The following is a 17,772-nucleotide window of genomic DNA, read 5'->3' on the forward strand; positions in this document are numbered from 1 at the left end:
TGGCTCAGCTGTGACCTCTGACCCCTAGCCTGACACATTTGGAGGGTTTTTTTTTTTTTTTTTAATGGCATCAAAGCCTGCTTGATACCTGATAATATCTGACTCCTCGGGGCTCCCGTTGCAGCTCCTTTGGGTGTTGTCTTTCTTTTCATAGGAAGGTATCACTGTCAGGCTGACTTTTGCAGATAATGTCCCTAGAGGACAATAAAACAAACTTATGATCTCATAGCAGCCATTATAAATCCACTGCACACATCATTGCTGTCCTAGGCCTTCTAAATCAGGGTCTACTGTCTGAGAGTTGCCATGCCCTGAGTTCTTCCGAAATGTGCATCTGCATAACTTTTGACATCATCCATTCAACAAACACCACTGAGCACCACATCTCTACTAAATAAAGCAAACCAGACCTGTGTTCACAGTTATGTTAGCCAGCCTCATAGCTTCAGAGTATCAATGAAGGGCGTGTATTTATATGTATTTTTACAGCAGTTGCTTCATAGCAGTACCGAATGCTTTTTGTGACTTTTCACTTACATTTGACACTTTGCAAAATTCTACAGCTAGATGATGTCTCTTGGAAAAATCAATCTACAGACTTGGCAAGGGGCTTATTTTGTGGTTGTTGAGACAGGATCTCAAGGAGTCCAGGCTGGCCTGGAAGTCTTTATGTAGCTAATAATGACCTTGAATTTCAGATCCTCCTGCATCTACCTCCCAAGTGCTAGGACTACAGCCCTGGGACAACCATGATCAGTTTCTTTTTTAATTGTGCGATGATTGATGATGATGGTGGTGGTGGTGGTGGTGGTGATGATGAGAGTATGGGCGCATGTGTGCCATGGCACATCTGTAGAGGTCAGAAGACAATGTCATGAATATGTTCTCTTCTTCTAAGTTGTGACCTAGGTATCAAACCCAGGTCGTCAAGTTTGTGCAGCAAGTGTTTTTATCCACTGGGCCACTCCTCTGGAGCCATACCCAGTTTAATATAGTGCTGGGGGTTGGGGAGAACAGATAGGGCTTCCTACATGTTCTGAATGGAGCCTCGTCTGCAGCACACAAACTTGTGCCCTGACCTGCACTGTTTGGGGATTGTCTTACCTAGAGTAACAGGTAATAAAGGAAAGCAGAAGAGCTGGGATGGAGAGTGCGGTGTGCTCTGGTGGAGATGGACCAGCAGCCCCAACACTCACACTCGGTTCTTCTATTAAACACAGCTGGATGAGGCTGGATGACAACTCTGGGCAGAGGCTCTCTGCAGGGGACCAGTCTCCCATGCAGTCATCCTGGAGGACAAACCTGTGACTGACACACTTGCAGGATCTGTCAACATCCACGCTCAGACCAGGGAAGGCCTTGCTATCATGGGTCCGAGATGCAGGGTTTCTTGACATCACCATGCTCATGTCTACAACATACGTTCATTCAGTTTCTTCATGTCTACATATATTTTTATTTTTTAAGCTGGTGCTTGTCTGTTCTAGTCCTCTCTCTCTCTCTCTTTTTCCCTAAATAAAGGCAAGGGAGCCTAAAGCAGCGACAGCTCACACATTCAGCCATGCAGTACATAAGAGAACCGTGCTCATCACTCTCTCATGCGGGGCCCAGTGTTCCTGCTCCTTGCCAAGTCGCCTCCTTCAGCCAATATGCAGCCCAACAACATAGGATTCCACACAGACAGGGGAAACAGACAAAGCAGAAATGGAAGTTTGTAGGTGAGAAGGTAAAAAAGGCCAAAAGGCATATGAAGGATGTATTCAGGGGAAAGGTGAATTTTCCATAAAGGCAAAAGGCAATGAGTTACTCAGTCCCAGCCACAGCAACAGCGCTATGGACTGGCAGGCCTGCCACCATGGTAGTTTGAGTTACAGAGATCACAGGGCTAGGGACAGAGGAAGTGTCAACATAGGCAAACATCAGAGGGTGGCCAACCTGATCAGAAATGAGAAAAATTAAGCCACAGGTAATGGCCTAATAAGAATTAAGAAACAGATCAATACTCGGGATAGCTGCCACTAAGAAGACCCAGCAAAATCACAAGTAGAACAGACTACACGATTTCTTCAAAAACCCAGGTGGCGAAGATGAAAGTGTTCTGGAGACAGATACCAGTACCAGTTTCACAACAATATGAATATTTAATGCTGCTGAAATATACACTTAAAAATGGTTAGAACTAGAAGCTTCATTATGCATGTCCTTAAAAGCACAATTTTAGAATTTTTTTTTTTTTTAAATCAAGAGATAACTCAGGTTGACCCATTCTCTCAACCTCGGGCAAAATCTGTTAAATCTGAAAGGCAAAATAAAAAGACAGAAAACAAACAAACAAACAAACAAAACCCACCTGGCAGCTAAAATGACTCTACTCAAATATTGTGTATCTGAAGAAGCAGTAATAAACATATATATATTTAAAACACAATCAATATCTGCTAACTCAGACCTGCAATTGAGATAAAGATGAGGATCCTCCTAAGAGGACATTTTGTAATTTTGAGGCAGGCAAACATAGGACCTTGTTTAGCTTGTGACCCCATTTCATTTGATTTATGCATTACTTCCCCCTTGTCCCCCTTTTTAATAATACACCTGGCAGGCTCCTTCCTTCCCTTGCATGAACTATGCATGCACCTCTCTCCAAACCAGCAAGTTCAGAACCTGTAGGCTTCCCGGCTGCAACAGCTATACAAACTCTCATGTTCAAGTAATAGTAGAAGTTTCTCCACTCCTGGTAACAGCCAAATGCAGGCAGTTTCTTATCCAGGCATGAAGGGATCACAGGGCCAACAGAATAGCCAATCTAGTTTGGACTGGTTTTGAGTGCATGCAAAGCAAAGCCAAACTGTGTGTTTTATTAATCTGCTAGTGAGGATGCTGTTAATCATTTTATGCCTATGCATAACTGGGCATGCATATAATTAAAATCAGACACATTGTGGGAAAGGATACGCACATTTGGAAAGTATGACCTAATCCATAAATCAAAATAGAGAACCACCAAACTGTGGCTTTTATTAAGCAGTGCCTCCTCCTAATAGATAGCCCCTCCTTCCTTTAGACTGTATAAAAAGGAATCAAAAGCCAGAGCCCCTGAGTATCATATTCATGTTACCCAATGCTGACCTCGACAGTGTATCCCTCTCTAATGCGTATTATTGCCTTGCTCCAAATAAAATTACCTTCTTTTGCAAATCTTTATGCTCCTGTCTTTTCTTTCTTTTTTCTTTTCTCTTCCTTTTTTCTCTTATTTCCTTTCTTCCTTTTCTTCCTTCCTTTCTTTTAAAAGGTGCATTGGTTTTGGCCTAAATGTGTCTCTGTGAAGGAATTAGATTCACTGGAACTTGAGTTACAGATAGTTGTGAGCTACCGTGTGGGTGCTGGGAATTGAACTCCGGTCCCTTGGAAGAACAGCCAATGCTCCTCTCAACCACTCAGCCATTTCTCCAGCCCCATGCTCCCTTATTTTCAATTCTTTGAAAAAGAGGCCGTGAATGGGGAAACATCAGTGGCCCCTGACCACTAGTAATATGTGTGTCTGTGTGTGTGTGTGTCTGTGTGTGTGTGTGTGTGTGTGTGTGTGTGTGTGTGTTTGGCTCTAACAATGACTATGCATAGCCAGCTAGAGTCAGGACACTAGAGATGTCCAGTAATATTCAGTGTAATCCTGAAAACAAAGAGCTGTCATAGATTACAGACAAGTCTCAACTGTCGTGTAGGTGAAGAACATGTTTATAATAACATAAACCTAGAGTCTAACTTGAATTTATACACAAATCCCAAAGTATTTTTGAAAGGCATTGGATATATTAAGGTTTCTAGGAATGCAGCTACCACATAAATGAATGGAAAAGCAAATGATTTCTCACTCATAACTCAGAGAGGAAATGATATTTCTGATGGTGACACCAATTCAGCTATGGAATTTGAGTCATTGACACAACGCTGTTTTGTGCTAATAAACACTCTGCCTTCATCGTTGTCACAGTCACTGTGATTCTAAGCATAAATGCAAGTACCTGATTTTATGTCCTGTTTGATGTAAATCACTTTTCTAATGTCTCCTTGAACCTAGTATACTGACCTTTAAAAGCATATGTGAGGTTAGATTATACATTCTATTTGTTTTATTTTAGAGAAAAAGTATTTTAGAAAGAAAATATTTGTAATAAAGGTGTTGAGACTGCTAAAATACATCTACATCTAGCTAAGATGTCTTGGAGTTCATAGCTGCTGGTGTTTTCCTAAGCACTAGGACAATCTGTATGTTCTACTTTATACTAGAGATTATCCCTGGCACTGACCTTCTATATCCTTCTTCTGCTGGTATCAAAATGCAACTTTACCCAGACAAGCTAGGTACCTTATCACTTCTTCCAAGAAATTTGCAGGGGCCTGGAGAGATGGCTGGGCAGTTAAGAACACTGGTTCCTCTTCCAGAAGACTTAGATTTGATTCCTCGTATCCATCAGGTAGCTCACAACCATTCCTAACTTCAAGGATCCAATGCCCTCTGGAGTAACCTCCACAACTTCCCATGGGGATTCATGTGGTACACAGCCATATAGTAGGCAAAACACTTATATACATAAGAATAAATGCATAAATCTTGTTTTAAAAGAAGAAATGTAGAGCATCTTTGCTGGGGAGATAGGAGTTTTAATGCTTGACTCTTGGAAAGAAGAGTCAAGGACAGACAGGGCAGATACTAGCCCAGAGTGTACTCTACAGAACTATGAAGAAGAGGACACTGATCAGTCAAAACAAGATAGTCTATAATACCTTTCCTCTCCCCAACGGTTGCTTCTAAATTAAGGAAAGGGCTTAAAAGACATATGCAAAAGATGCACACAGTAAAACAGAAAGTTGGATTTAACTACAGTTGCACTTATTTACAAGGTGGATCAATCCCTAAATCATTCTGGAGAGCTGATAACATTTTTATGCTCCCTTGGGAGGCATGGAAAAGTCATTAAAGCAAAGGAATCCCATTAAGAAATGTAGTCTCTGTCCTTGGTGAAAATGGAGCGGCTCAACTCACAGACAATTTCCATACTTCTTTTGTAATAGCCATGCTAATTTTCTTTAGTATTACTTCCTTTCATCATACACATCCTTATACCTTCAAATGAAAGAAAACATCACACATTTCTTTCAGAGTACTTTATAAACAACCGTTATTTGCATAATCATCTTTTAACTATAAAGTATACCCAAATTTGACTTAAGAATCAAACTGTACCATGAAAAAGGCAACAAATAATTAGGGAATTTAAGTTGTAATTGTTTCATTGCAGTGTCAACTAGAACAGTTAAAAATGAGAAATGAGGCAGAAGGGGTGGCTCTGTGGCTACAAGCACTTGTTATTCTTCCAGAAAACATGAGTTTAGCTCTTAGCACTCACATTAGGTGCCCCACAACCCCTGTAACTCTGGCTCCAGGGAAACCTGATGCCCTCTTCTGGTCCCCACGGATGTATGTCTACATGGGGCAGATACACAGACACACACATCCATGGGAATGAAAATTAAATTTTTTTTTAAAATACTGGAAACACTTAAATATTCTACAATAGGAACACAGTTCAAGAGAATATAGTGTATTTGTAAATAGAAATCTTTAATATCCAGGCTGATCCTCTAGAGTTATTATTTTTCTTAAAAGATATATAGAATATACTTCATTATGAAAATATTACCCAACTTTTTATACTTGATATTAGCCAAAAGGTTACAAAGTGAAATATTACCCAACTTACTTGGGTGGGTGGGTGTGTGTGTGTGTGTGTGTGTGTGTGTGTGTACATACAGAGACTAGATAACAGATGCTAAAGTTAGCTTTCTTAAAGTCTAACCAATTTTTCTAATTTTCCTACCCCTCCACACCCCTTTAAAGAATCTTTTGTCACCCCTGTTTAGCCAAAAGAAGTTATGGAGGGTCATCACCCCAACTTCCTGGTTTTGGGGATCTGGTAATAGTTATTTTACAAATTATAGAAAAGTTGTCATTTTAAGGGATAATTTATGAATAGTCATAATTTTGAACAGGGGGGAAAGAAATGGAATTGGTTGTGTAACCATAAACTTAATTGGTAGAAATCTTTATAATTGATACAAAGTTGAAGTTATAATTTTTCCATTGGTACAGAATTTATTTTGATACAGATTTAAGGTTTTCATTGGTATAAACTTCTTATATTGATATAAAATTTGAGATTAATATTGTTACTCTTAGATAGGCATTGTGCCTATACAACTCATTTAAGAATACAAAGCTTAGACCCAGTCCTTCTATAACTGCTATTACAAACTGTTTTTAGATAATTAAACAATACAAGTTAAGGACCAGATAGCAAACTCATGGCTGTGTTAGATTCTAATTTAATTATAAAGGAGTGTTTTTGATATATTTCGATTAGAAGTAGCTAAGAGTAGTCAAGGTTTAACAGTTCAGATTGCAAAATATGATCAATTGATCGATAGTCTTCAAAAACATCAGAAATTCACAGAATGTGACATTTAATGTTATTTAATCATTTGACAATGAGACACATCTGCTCCTGACAGCACCCCCTTCTTGGTTCAAAGAAGATATTGAACATCTTTTCCTCCAAGTAAGGTTGCTTATCATGGCAGAAATTGCCTATTTCATCTGCAGACAAAATACTGTCCAGAAAAAGGACACATTATGCAGAATAGTCAACTGTGGGCTCTGCCAAGACAGGGTACGCAGTCCTTAATAATTCTGCTTTGCAGGAAGTCTGTTAGCTGATCCTGGGCCAGAAGGCTAAAGACTGATGATCTAACATTTTGAGGAACAGGTGGGGCTCTCCAGATAGTCAGCTCTCTCTACAATTGTTTAAGTCTGAGACGCTATAGTTGATGTTCCCTATATACCCAGGTAATGTTTAAGCTGTTCTCAGATTTCTGATGGGGTTGAAGACTAGTTTTAGTCTTATAGTCAAACTAAAGTTGTTTAACATTGAGAGACAGGGTTTATAAAGTGGATGACATGGTTTTCAGGTGGTGTTACAGGCTAAAATCTAAACATAATCTAGGGATAGAATCATAAGTCAGTTAGGAATGATAATAGAGTACTTTATCTAATTGACAAATATGATAGACTAAATGTTTATATATTATATTGTATAATTTACATGATTATTATGGTTTTGTTCAATTTATGTCTTGGAGAAGAGTTTTTTGTTTTTGTTTTTGTTTTTGTTTGCTTTTTCCATTTTCATTGAACAGAAAAGGTGAGGTGTAGAGGGCGATTCTGATGTTAAGGGCCTGTTCCCCAACTGGTTCTTGATCTGTCAGTAAAGAAAGCCATGGGCTAATTGTTAGGCAGAAGAGTCAGGTGGAACCTCCAGGTCCCTGGAGGCAGGAAAGGGATACAAGGAAGAATTGTGTTTGCCATGCTTTGGAGAGAGGTGAAACAGGCAACCATGTGAGGTCTCAAAATGGAGTGGCCACACAGGCTGCTCCTACAGGGGAGTTTAGGGGCAAGTGGCAGGGACTGAGATAAGAAACTGGTAGGGCACACTTTTCCAGGCAAGAGATAGTAGCACCTAGCAATTGTGCCAAGAAGGCTAGTGAAATTGAACAACTGTATCTCTGTGTCTTTTATCCAAGGATTCAAGAAAGCTGGGAGGGGGCTGGTAGCATGGCCACTTCCCAGAGCAAAGGTGGGTAGAGGGTAAAATTACATGCAACATATATACACCGAAATGTTTCTTATCAATGTAAAATTATTTTGGTAACAATTTTGAAATGGGGCTTGTCTGTATTATTCTAATTCTATGGAGATATATCATCTTACAATGGGAACAATAACCTTTACCAAAATTAAAATCATGTTGAACTCCTATTGATAAGTATCATTTTCTCTGAGATCACTGTGGTTTTCTAAGACCCCCCAAAAACTAAGCAAAACCAATGAGGTAAAGAACTAAGCTGGGTTTCTTTGCCCAGGGTGATCAGCCTCTGAGGTTTCTGCCTCTAATGCATAAACTGGTCCCTTGCCAGTGCCCCCTGTTTTATGAATGACATCTCTTAACTAGCTGTCCAAGTATGTGTCATTTTAGTCCCCTAACCCAGGTGTCCAACTCCATCTAGTGTTTCTCCTCTACAGTTCCCAAGGTGACCCCTTTCCTCCCACTGTACTACCTCTGCCACATGGCTGCAGCTAGCCCCTGACTAGCCTCTCAAAGGCTAGTTAGCCTTGTCCTGGCTGACTTGTTCACAATGCCATCCAAATGAGGTTCTTAAAATTCTCAGCTGCTATGTCACTCTCTGCTTAAATTCCTTCCTGATCCTTCACCAACCCACAAATGGAGGAACATTTGAAGCTTCCAATCTAGCCTTTGTTTGTGGCTTCTAGCCCTGCCTCTCATTCATCTCAGACCTGTCAGCCACACAGAGCTAATTCTTACCCTTCCAATACTCTACTCTCTCATGGCCTTCTCCCCTTGAACATAACTTCTCCTACCCCCAAATGCCCTTCAAGTCCCTTACCTGACTCTTCAGTTCTTGAAAATGTACCACTATCTCATATTGCCCTGGAAAACCCCTTGAACTAAGAAGTACCCTCAGATTGCAAACTTTGTGCATTCAAGCTAAACCACCGTGTACCACTTGTACCAGAGCATACTAGGAAAACCCACAGGCTGAAGTCAAACCAGCCTGGAACTGTTGCTTTGTTTTGCCTGTCAAGATTGTAGGTCTAGACAAAGTACTCTAATCAGCACATTTCAGGTTTATTCTCATTGATAAAATGGGGATAAAACTACAACCTCATGAAGTTGGTCTGAGATCAAAAGCGGACATATTCACAAATATAGGTGTGTGTGTGTGTGTGTGTGTGTGTGTGTGTCTGTGTGTGTGTGTGTATATCCCCACTCCACCCCCATGCTTTACCTAGTTTTTATGGTGCTCTGATTTTGAGCTAACCACTCCGTCCTTCTTTCTTTACAATATAGCATGACAGACAGACATGAGCAGAAATGCAATTGTGGAGCTCCTGTCCCCTTAGGAATCCAGAGTTTATTAGCACCTCCAGAAAATTTCCCCATGCCAGCAGCACTCCCTTCCTGAGTCCCATGCAGATGAGTCCCAGGGAGCTCCCATGTCAGCTTGCATACCTCAACTCTCACCTGGCAAAATAATTGCTTCCTTCCTTGGCTGCCCTTTCTGACTCTTTTTCCTCAAGGGAATGAACCATGTCTCCTTTTATTTGACATCAAGGGATCTCAGGACAATGCTCTCAATAAACCCTGAAGAAATGGATAAATGGCTGCTAGCAACCCAGGTCTCTTAGAACTCACTTAACTTGCTTCTGGACAAGTCTAAAGTTTTGAAATTGCAAACAGTGTCATCACGTACAAAGTTCACACTTGAGAATCACACAAGCAACTTAACCAAAAGAAACCTCTAGAAATTTATGTTTAAGTTTACAATTTTGTGTTGTACCACATCCATGGCTCTCCTCAACCTCATGTGGCCACACACAATAGGCCACAGGTTTGACATTCCTGAGTTAGACCCTTCCTAAGCAGAGAGGTGGAGAGATGACTCAGCAATTAAGAGTACTTGTTGCTCTTTCAGAGGGCTCATGTTTAGTTTCTGGCACCCAACCAGAAGCTCACGAGTGTCTATAACTCCAGGATCCAACATCCTCTTCTAGTCCCCGTGGCACTACACTTGTATGGAACATGAACATCCCTGCAGGCAAAACATCCACACACATAAAATTAAAATAAATAAATCTAAGAAGAAAGCCGGAAGTCAGGCGGGAAGCAGTGTTTCAGACTGGCACCTGTATTCTTGTTCATGCTCTTTCCCAAAAGAGCTCAGCCTCTCCCGTACCCACAGAAGTTGCACAACGTTCAATGCCATCCGGTTCCTCCCCTCTTCTATAATCTTTCAAATTGTCCCAGCCAATAGCAGCCTATTTACTTCCAAACTCAGTTAGCACCTTGAATCTGTAGCACTACTGCACACTACTGGGCTCCTCTCTAATATGTGTGCTCAGCTGCTCTGAAGCTTTAGTTTAGGGGTTTACTCTCTCATGTGTAATGAATATAGTCCCTAAGTCTGGCTTAATTCCTATCCTTTGGTGATTAGTGTTTATATCATATAGCCAACACACCTGGGTACCTCAGTCTATGTTCTGGGCTTTTTCAAGCTTTCCCTTCAGATCATCAATACCAGGATTCTTTTGCCCTCCGATTTGACTTTGGTTCAGTCAATAGTAAACACAATAGGAGATAAACAGGTAGGAAGGAGAGAGAGGTTGGGAGCATGGCCAGTTCTGCAGTGATCAAGACCTTCCGAGACTGTGGCATCTCTAGTGTACCCCCTTCTAGGGCTTTACTGTCTACTGGGCTCCACTAATGTTATTACTTCTTTTCCTTTTTCAGGCTTTGTATCCCAACATCCTTTCTGATGCCCTTGTCTGAACCCACACATCTTCAAAATATCCCTTTCCTTAAAGACTCCTCAGAATCCCAGTAGACCTAGCCTTCTCTTGTTGTCATCCTGATAGACACAAGTGCATTCAGTTTCATTGGAATAAGACTAGAGCAACCCTGTCAACTCCAATTATTCAAAGTAAGACATTTCTAAGAGTAAAAAAGTGACCTATGCCTGGTTAAACCATCACAGCAGGCATAAAAACAAGAACCGTCCCAGGCAATCTAGAATGAGTGGACACCCAAGGTAAGTGAGACACATAAGAAGATAATTATTATAATGAAGAGACAAAAAAAAAAGTCTCAAAGAGATAATATTACAGGACAGGTTTAGATAAGAGCCAAAGGGTGGAGTCAGCTTTCAGTGCCTCGCCATTCCAAGAAAAAAGCTCATTTCTCTGGGGAGAAGACATCTGAGATCACCGAGTTGCTCAGAACTTCTTTTCCAGCTAGATGAAGTCACACAGTCCACATGTGCTTGGCCTATTTTGTGCATTTTCTATCACTCCCGGTCCGACCTCCTCCTCAACTCTTCATACTCGAGGATGAACTTTTTACCCTGTCTTCCCATCCCTAACTTGAGGTTCTACAGGAAATCAAATTAAGTTAAATCTCAGTCAATCAACTACCCTTCCCAAAAATATCTAACACACTCTTGTTGGGGGTTGCTTGGGTGCTGCCACACATTCAAATGCTAAACTCTGTAACCCCCAAGATCTTGTTGCCCCAAGCTTGTTTTTCCAGTACACCAGCTTTTGTTGTGCAAACCTCGATCCCTCATTTAAAACTATTGGTTAAATAAAGGTGACTATAGCCAATTACTGGAGGGAATAGAGGTAGGCGGGTTTTCAGTTGCCCGGCTGGGGTCACAGGTAAAGACAACGAAGAGAAGGAGAAAGGAACAAGAGGAGAATGGAGGAGAAAAAAGACGCAGAGCAGGTGTGATGGACCAGCAGCGCATGCCCTGATGAAATTCCCCCAACCCCAGACTGTTGGGAGATTCAGACAGCAAGTACCTGGGGAGCAGAGCTGGGGAAGTAGACAGTCTAGAAAATAGAAAATTACGTTAGGAGTAATCCCCCAGTAGTTGTGCAAAAGCTAAATAAATAAATCATAGCCTGAGTCTCATAAACTTGGAAGCAAAGTGGGGACAGGTATAATTCCTTTAATTTACACACTCCCAATTTAGCTATCACTGTAGGTACCTGGCCTCCTCTCCGACTCTTTTTTTTTTTTTTTAACAAGACAATTTCTTGCTATGTAGTCTTAGGCTGGCCTTGAACTCAGTATGTAACTCAAGATTGCCTCAGACTCTTAGCAGTCACGCTGCCTTGTTTTCCTGTGTTCTGGGATTACAGACCTGTGCCACCACCCCCAGCTCTCTGTCTGATTCTTTGTATCATGTTTTAGCTTTGTTTTACAAAATTATCTAGGAGGTGATTCATGAGCTTTACTGGCAAACTCAAACATCAGCATTACGAATAACACAAAGACTAATAAGGAACCTCGAAACAGATGTTTGCTTTGCCTCATAAAGGGATGGACAATACCACAGTACTCTAAAGCAGGTGTGTCCGACCTTTTGACACCGAAACATGACATTGCCACCTACAAGGTTCATACTTGTGTACAAGAACAAATGCCAAAAAGTATCTCTCACATTTGAAAGACGGTTGATGACTTTGTGTCAGGCTTCATGCACAGCTATCTATCCTTGGTGACATGTGGCCCGTGGGGGGTGGGGGTGGGGACACAACCTTTAGGGTATTAAGCGTACCATTCCCAGCAAAGTGAACCCAGACTCTTTGCTCTCATTTTCACCTGACCCAAAGCCACTTAGTGGGGGACTGTTTCTAATCCTCCAGTTGCTAGTAGGAGCAGGTTGCTATGAGCTCAGTGTGTGATTCCAGGCCTGCTAAATCACGGCTTTGTTCAGGCATTTTACACTCAGGGGAACAGTTCATGAAAACAAAAAACGCCCACACCCCAACCCAGGAGCAGGCAGCTCTGTACATAGGGGCGGCCAGGGCTGCTGCTCTCCTCCTTCTCAAGCCAGGATTAGATCAGCAGATTTGGGGGCTGAAAGTCAAAAAGAACCCTGCAAGGACAGGCAACTAGGAGAGGGAGGCAGTGACAAGATAAAAAGCAAGGCAGACAGATGCAGGAAATGGTTCAAATTGAAGCAGGCAGGCGGGAGCAAACAGGGAAGGACTCTAAGTGATGACGGCCACGTGGGCAGCCTCTTATTCCATGCTGGCAAGCCATTAAAATCCGCAAGGAGCAATGCATCCAGGGTGATGTTAGCAGGGTGCCCGCCATAGGCACAAGAAACAGAAAGCTGCACAGTGGCTTAGATACCAAAAAAAAAAAAAAAAAAAAAAAAAAAAAAAAATCAGAGGCTCGGAACAAATGACCTAAGAGGTTTTACAAATCTATTCGAATTCTTAAAAGGTACTTTCGGGCTCCCGCCTACCTATCGCTGGGAAGTATCTCCAGCGGCTGCCCTGATGGATGAGGAAGCTGTCTTTCCAGTACTAGGAACATCCAGAGTTTCTGTGGGAGGAAAGGGAGTCCTGGAAACTCCCTGATGAGAATAATCTGGGTCCATATGGGGTGTAACATTCTATCAGCTTATGAATTTTAAATAACTACCCTAAGGCCCAAAACTAATCCTTCCATTATGGGCGGCTGCCTGCTGTGCTTCCCAATGCATTATGTGAAATGGATTATAACTAATTTTTCAAAGTCAGCAGATTGTTATTTACCCATATGTTGACAATCCATTTGTAGGGTTCTTTTTTGACTTTCCTAATAGGGACCTTTCAGCCCCCCAACTCTGCTGATTTAATCCTGGCTTGAGAAGAAGGAGACCAGCAGCCCTGACTGCCCCTATGTATAGCACTGTCTGCTCCTGGGTTGGGGTGTGGGCATTTTGTTTTCAGGAACCCTTCTCAGGAGTATGAAATGCCTGTGGCTAGTCTGTCAGGTCCTCCATGGAGAGCAAACATTCTCCTTACTCAGAAGTCCCTACCAGCAACATCACTGACTTTCCCTCTTAAATTCTCAAATTGCACCAGATACTTTTGTTACAAATAAAACGTTATATTATCTATAATTTAAATATCATTACTTTTATGGATTCTATAACTTATCTAGCTATAGAAATTTATATCTAAAATATGATGTATGTATATTATACATTTTAATTGTGTAACTTATATAAATTATCTATTACATATAACAAATATTATGTATCATAAAATTATATGAAACCAATTTTATAATATATATAATCATATAATTTTATGACACATATAACTTTTAAAAATTAAATACCCTCTTAACTTTTGACAAATTTAACTCTTAATTTTTTAACGATTATTTATTTTGTTGGGAGAGTTTGAGCACTCCACTGTACAGTGTAGAGGTCAGAAGCTACAACTTGTGAGAGTCCAGTCTCTCCTCCCATCATGCAGGTGCCAGAGACTGAATTCAGGTTGCAAGCCTTGATGGCAAGAACCTTTGCCCACTGAGCCATCTCATCACACCATATATAACTTTTAGAATAAAAAAACCAAGAGATATTAATATATCTGTATGTAATTAATATGATTGATTATTTTACCTGAAAGGTTCTTACAAAGCATTTATATAGAAAAATGTACATGCACAGTTTAGAAATCTATTGAACTGGTTCATTAAGTAATGGCACTCTGACCAAGGAAACAGGTAGGCTAACTGCAGAACTTCCAGTATCCCCACCCCTCCTCCAGTCCTATCCCTTCCTCTGCAGCAGACCACCTGCCTAAGCCTCATTTCCCCACCCCTCACCCCACACCCCACCCACACACACACCCCACACGCCCCCATCCCCCAACCCCACCACCACCCCCCTCTCCAGCAGATTACAAAGATCTTCTCCTCCTAACCGCTCTCCCCCACTCATTGTTTTAGCCCAGCCCCCAACTTTAGCAGGTACTTCCTGGGAACCCACAGTCACTCCTGCCTGGGAAGCAGGAAGGTTAACTACAGATCTTCACCTCACCCTCTGTTCCCTCAAATCCAACCCTCCAGTCCCATTTCCAGCTCTGTATCGACCTTCTGCAGCAGCCTCCCTTCTACTCTGCCACCGTCTCTAATGGGTGCCACAAATCTACCCTTGCTAACCTCCTTCCACCAACTAATTGCTTTACTCCAGCCACCAACTCTAGCAGGCATGCCCTTGGAACCCACAGGCCACTCTGACCAGGAAAGCAAGCAGGCTAACTGCAGCTCTCCATCTTTCCGTCAATCCCCCAGTCTCATTCCCAGCTCTGTAGCAGACTGCAATGACCTCTCCTCATTCTCTGGTTCCAGTCCCAGGGCATGACACAGAGCCTGCTGTAACCAAGGCTTTCCTCACACATGTGGACCCACACACACACCACAGTCCATCCCCATTCCTAAATGTCAGCTCCCAATACCCAGAAATACATTTTATGTAGAACCACAAGGGGTCACACCCATCAGCACCCAAGAACAATTTCCTACCAGGCAACATGCAGCCACCACAATCTCCTTAAAACCCAAGGAAACAAAACTAGGAACAAATGACCTACATAACCCAACAAAGAAAGGATAAGATATAAGAACCTAGCATCACAATCCTCCCAATTCTAGATGTCTAGACACCAGCATAAAAACACAATCAGTTAGAGCTAGGACAGTATGTCTCCACTGGAGCCCAGTAACCCTGCCACAGCAGGCCCTGAATATTCCAACATAGCTGAAGCACAAGAAAAAGCCCTTAAAACCACTTTTATGAATATGATAGAGGTCCTTAAAGCAGAAATAAGTAAATCCCTTAAAGAAATCTATGGAAACACACACAATGGAAAGACATGGACACAACGACTTAAGACCAGAAGTGGTGGCTCACACCTTTAATCCCAGCACTTAGAAGGCAGAGGCAGGCAGATTTCTGAGTTCGAGGCCAGCCTCGTCTTCAGAGTGAGTTCCAGGATAGCCAGGTTTACACAGAAAAACCCTGTCTCAAACAACAACAACAACAAAAAGGGCCTGAACAGATATGCTGCAGACTCCAGGAGACCACAGATGCCAGCCCAGACTACTATACTCAACAAAAATTTTCAATCTCCATAGATAAAGAAAATGAGATATTCCATAATAAAATCAGACTTAAACAATATCTATCTACAAATCCTGACCAGCAGAAGGTGATAGAAAGAAAATTCCAACCTAAGGAGGTTAACTACACCCATGAAAACACAGGAAACAATCTCACACCAGCAAAACAAAAGAAGGGAACACACACACACACCACCACCACCACCAACAACAACAACAACAAAATAACAGGAATTAATTATCCAAATTGCTCATTGATTACTCTCAACACCAATGGTTTCCATTCCCCAATAAAAAGACACAGACAAACATAACAGATGCCAAAACTAGATCCATTGTTATGCAGCATCCAACAAACACACCTTAATATTAAGAACAGATATCATTGCAGGGTAAAAAAGATGGAAAAAGATATCCCAAGCAAATAGACATAAGAAGTAAGCTAATATAGCCATTTTAAGCTCTGGCAAAACAGACTTCAAACCAAAACTAATTGGATGAAATAGAGGACATTACATACTCACAGGAAAAATCCATGAAGAGAACATTGTAATTTTTTTCCCACCATCTATGCCTGAACATTGTAATTCTTAACATCTATGTACTAAACACAAGGGCACTCTAGTTCACAAAGAAACACCACCACAACTTAAACCACATATGGACCCTCATACACCAATACTGGGAGACTTCAGTACCCTGCTCTCAACAATAGGCAGGTCATCCAGACAAAAACTAAACAGAGAAATGCAGGAGCGAACTGACGTCATAAACCAAATGGATCTAATAGATATCTACAGAACATCCTACTCAAATATGAAAGAATATCTTCTTCTCAGCACATCATGGGACCTTTTCCAAAAGTGACTACATACTCTGATACAAAGTAAGTCTCGACAAATACAAGAAAATTGCAATAACACCCTCTCTGCATCCTATCTGACCACCAGGGTCAGATATCAACAACAACAAAAGTTTACAAACTCATAGAAACCTAACAACTCACTATCAATTGAAAAAAGAATGGGTCAAGACAAAAATTATGAAAGAGAAAGACTTTCTAGAATTCAGTGAAAATGAATATACCATACACCCAAACCTATGGGACACAATACAGGCCATTCTAAGGGGCAAGTTTTGAGCAGTAAGTTACAAACATTAAAACATTGGAGAGATCTCATATGAGCAGCTTAACAGTACACTTGAAAGCTGTAGAACAGAAAGAAGAAATCACACCCAAAAGGAGTAGATGACCAGAAGTAATCAAACTGTGGGCTGAAATCAATAAAATACAAACAAAATTACCAAGAGTCACTGAAACAAAGAGTCGGTTCTTTGAGAAAATGAACAAGACTAAAAACCCTTATCCAGGTTAACTAAAAGGTGGAGAGACAATATCCAAGTCTACATAATTAGAAATGAGCAGAGGACACAGCAACCAACACAGAGGAAATCCAGAGCATCATAAGGGCATACTTTGAACACCTGTATTCCACAAAATTGAAAAATCTGAAAGAAATGGGTAGTTGTCTCAATGCACAACACCTATCACAGTTACATCAAGATCAGAGAAGCAGTTTGAACAGACCTATAACCCCTAGTGAAATAGAAGTAGTCATTAAAAGTCTCCTAACAAAAAGCCCAAGGTCAGAAGATTTTAGCAAAGAATTCTACCAGACTTTCAAAGAAGAGTTAATGTCAATACTCCTCAAATTATTACACAAAATAGAAACAGAAAGAACATTATTATAGTAGTTTGACTGAAAATGGGCCCCATAGGCTCATAGAGAGTGGATTAGGACAGGTGGCCTTTTTGAGGTAGGTGTGGCCTTGGTTGGAGGAGTGTGTTGATAGGGATGGGTTTTGAGATTTCAGAAACCCAAGCCAGGCTCAATGGCTGTCTCTCCTTCTTCTTGCTGCCTGTGGATCTGGATGTAGGACTCTTGGCTCCTTCTCCAGCACCAGCTCTGCCTATGTGTAGCCATGCTTCTCACTACACTGATAATGGACTAAACCTCTGAAACTAAGCCAGCCCCAAATAAATATTTTCCTTATTAAGGGTTGCTGTGGTCATGGTGTCTCTTCACAGTAATGGAACATTGACTAATGAACATACATGCAAAAATTCTCAATAAAATACTTGCAAACAGAATCCAAGAACACATCAGGA

The 17,772-nt window shown here is 41.2% G+C and overlaps 1 long non-coding RNA gene across 3 annotated transcripts in view; it reads right to left on the reverse strand.

The window, feature by feature from the left end:
- Window positions 1-17,772, reverse strand: part of LOC143435092 (uncharacterized) — a 74,837-nt gene that overhangs the window by 28,494 nt on the left and 28,571 nt on the right. The window contains exon 4 of one of the 3 annotated variants that reach the window (XR_013105079.1): window positions 89-194. The exons of the other annotated variants lie outside the window; for them this stretch is intronic. This is a non-coding gene — a long non-coding RNA (uncharacterized LOC143435092). The remainder of the gene's footprint in view (window positions 1-88; window positions 195-17,772) is intronic. 3 annotated transcript variants of the gene reach the window in all.

This window comes from Arvicanthis niloticus, chromosome 19 (genome assembly GCF_011762505.2).
Source record: "Arvicanthis niloticus isolate mArvNil1 chromosome 19, mArvNil1.pat.X, whole genome shotgun sequence".
NCBI classification, from domain to species: domain Eukaryota; kingdom Metazoa; phylum Chordata; class Mammalia; order Rodentia; family Muridae; genus Arvicanthis; species Arvicanthis niloticus.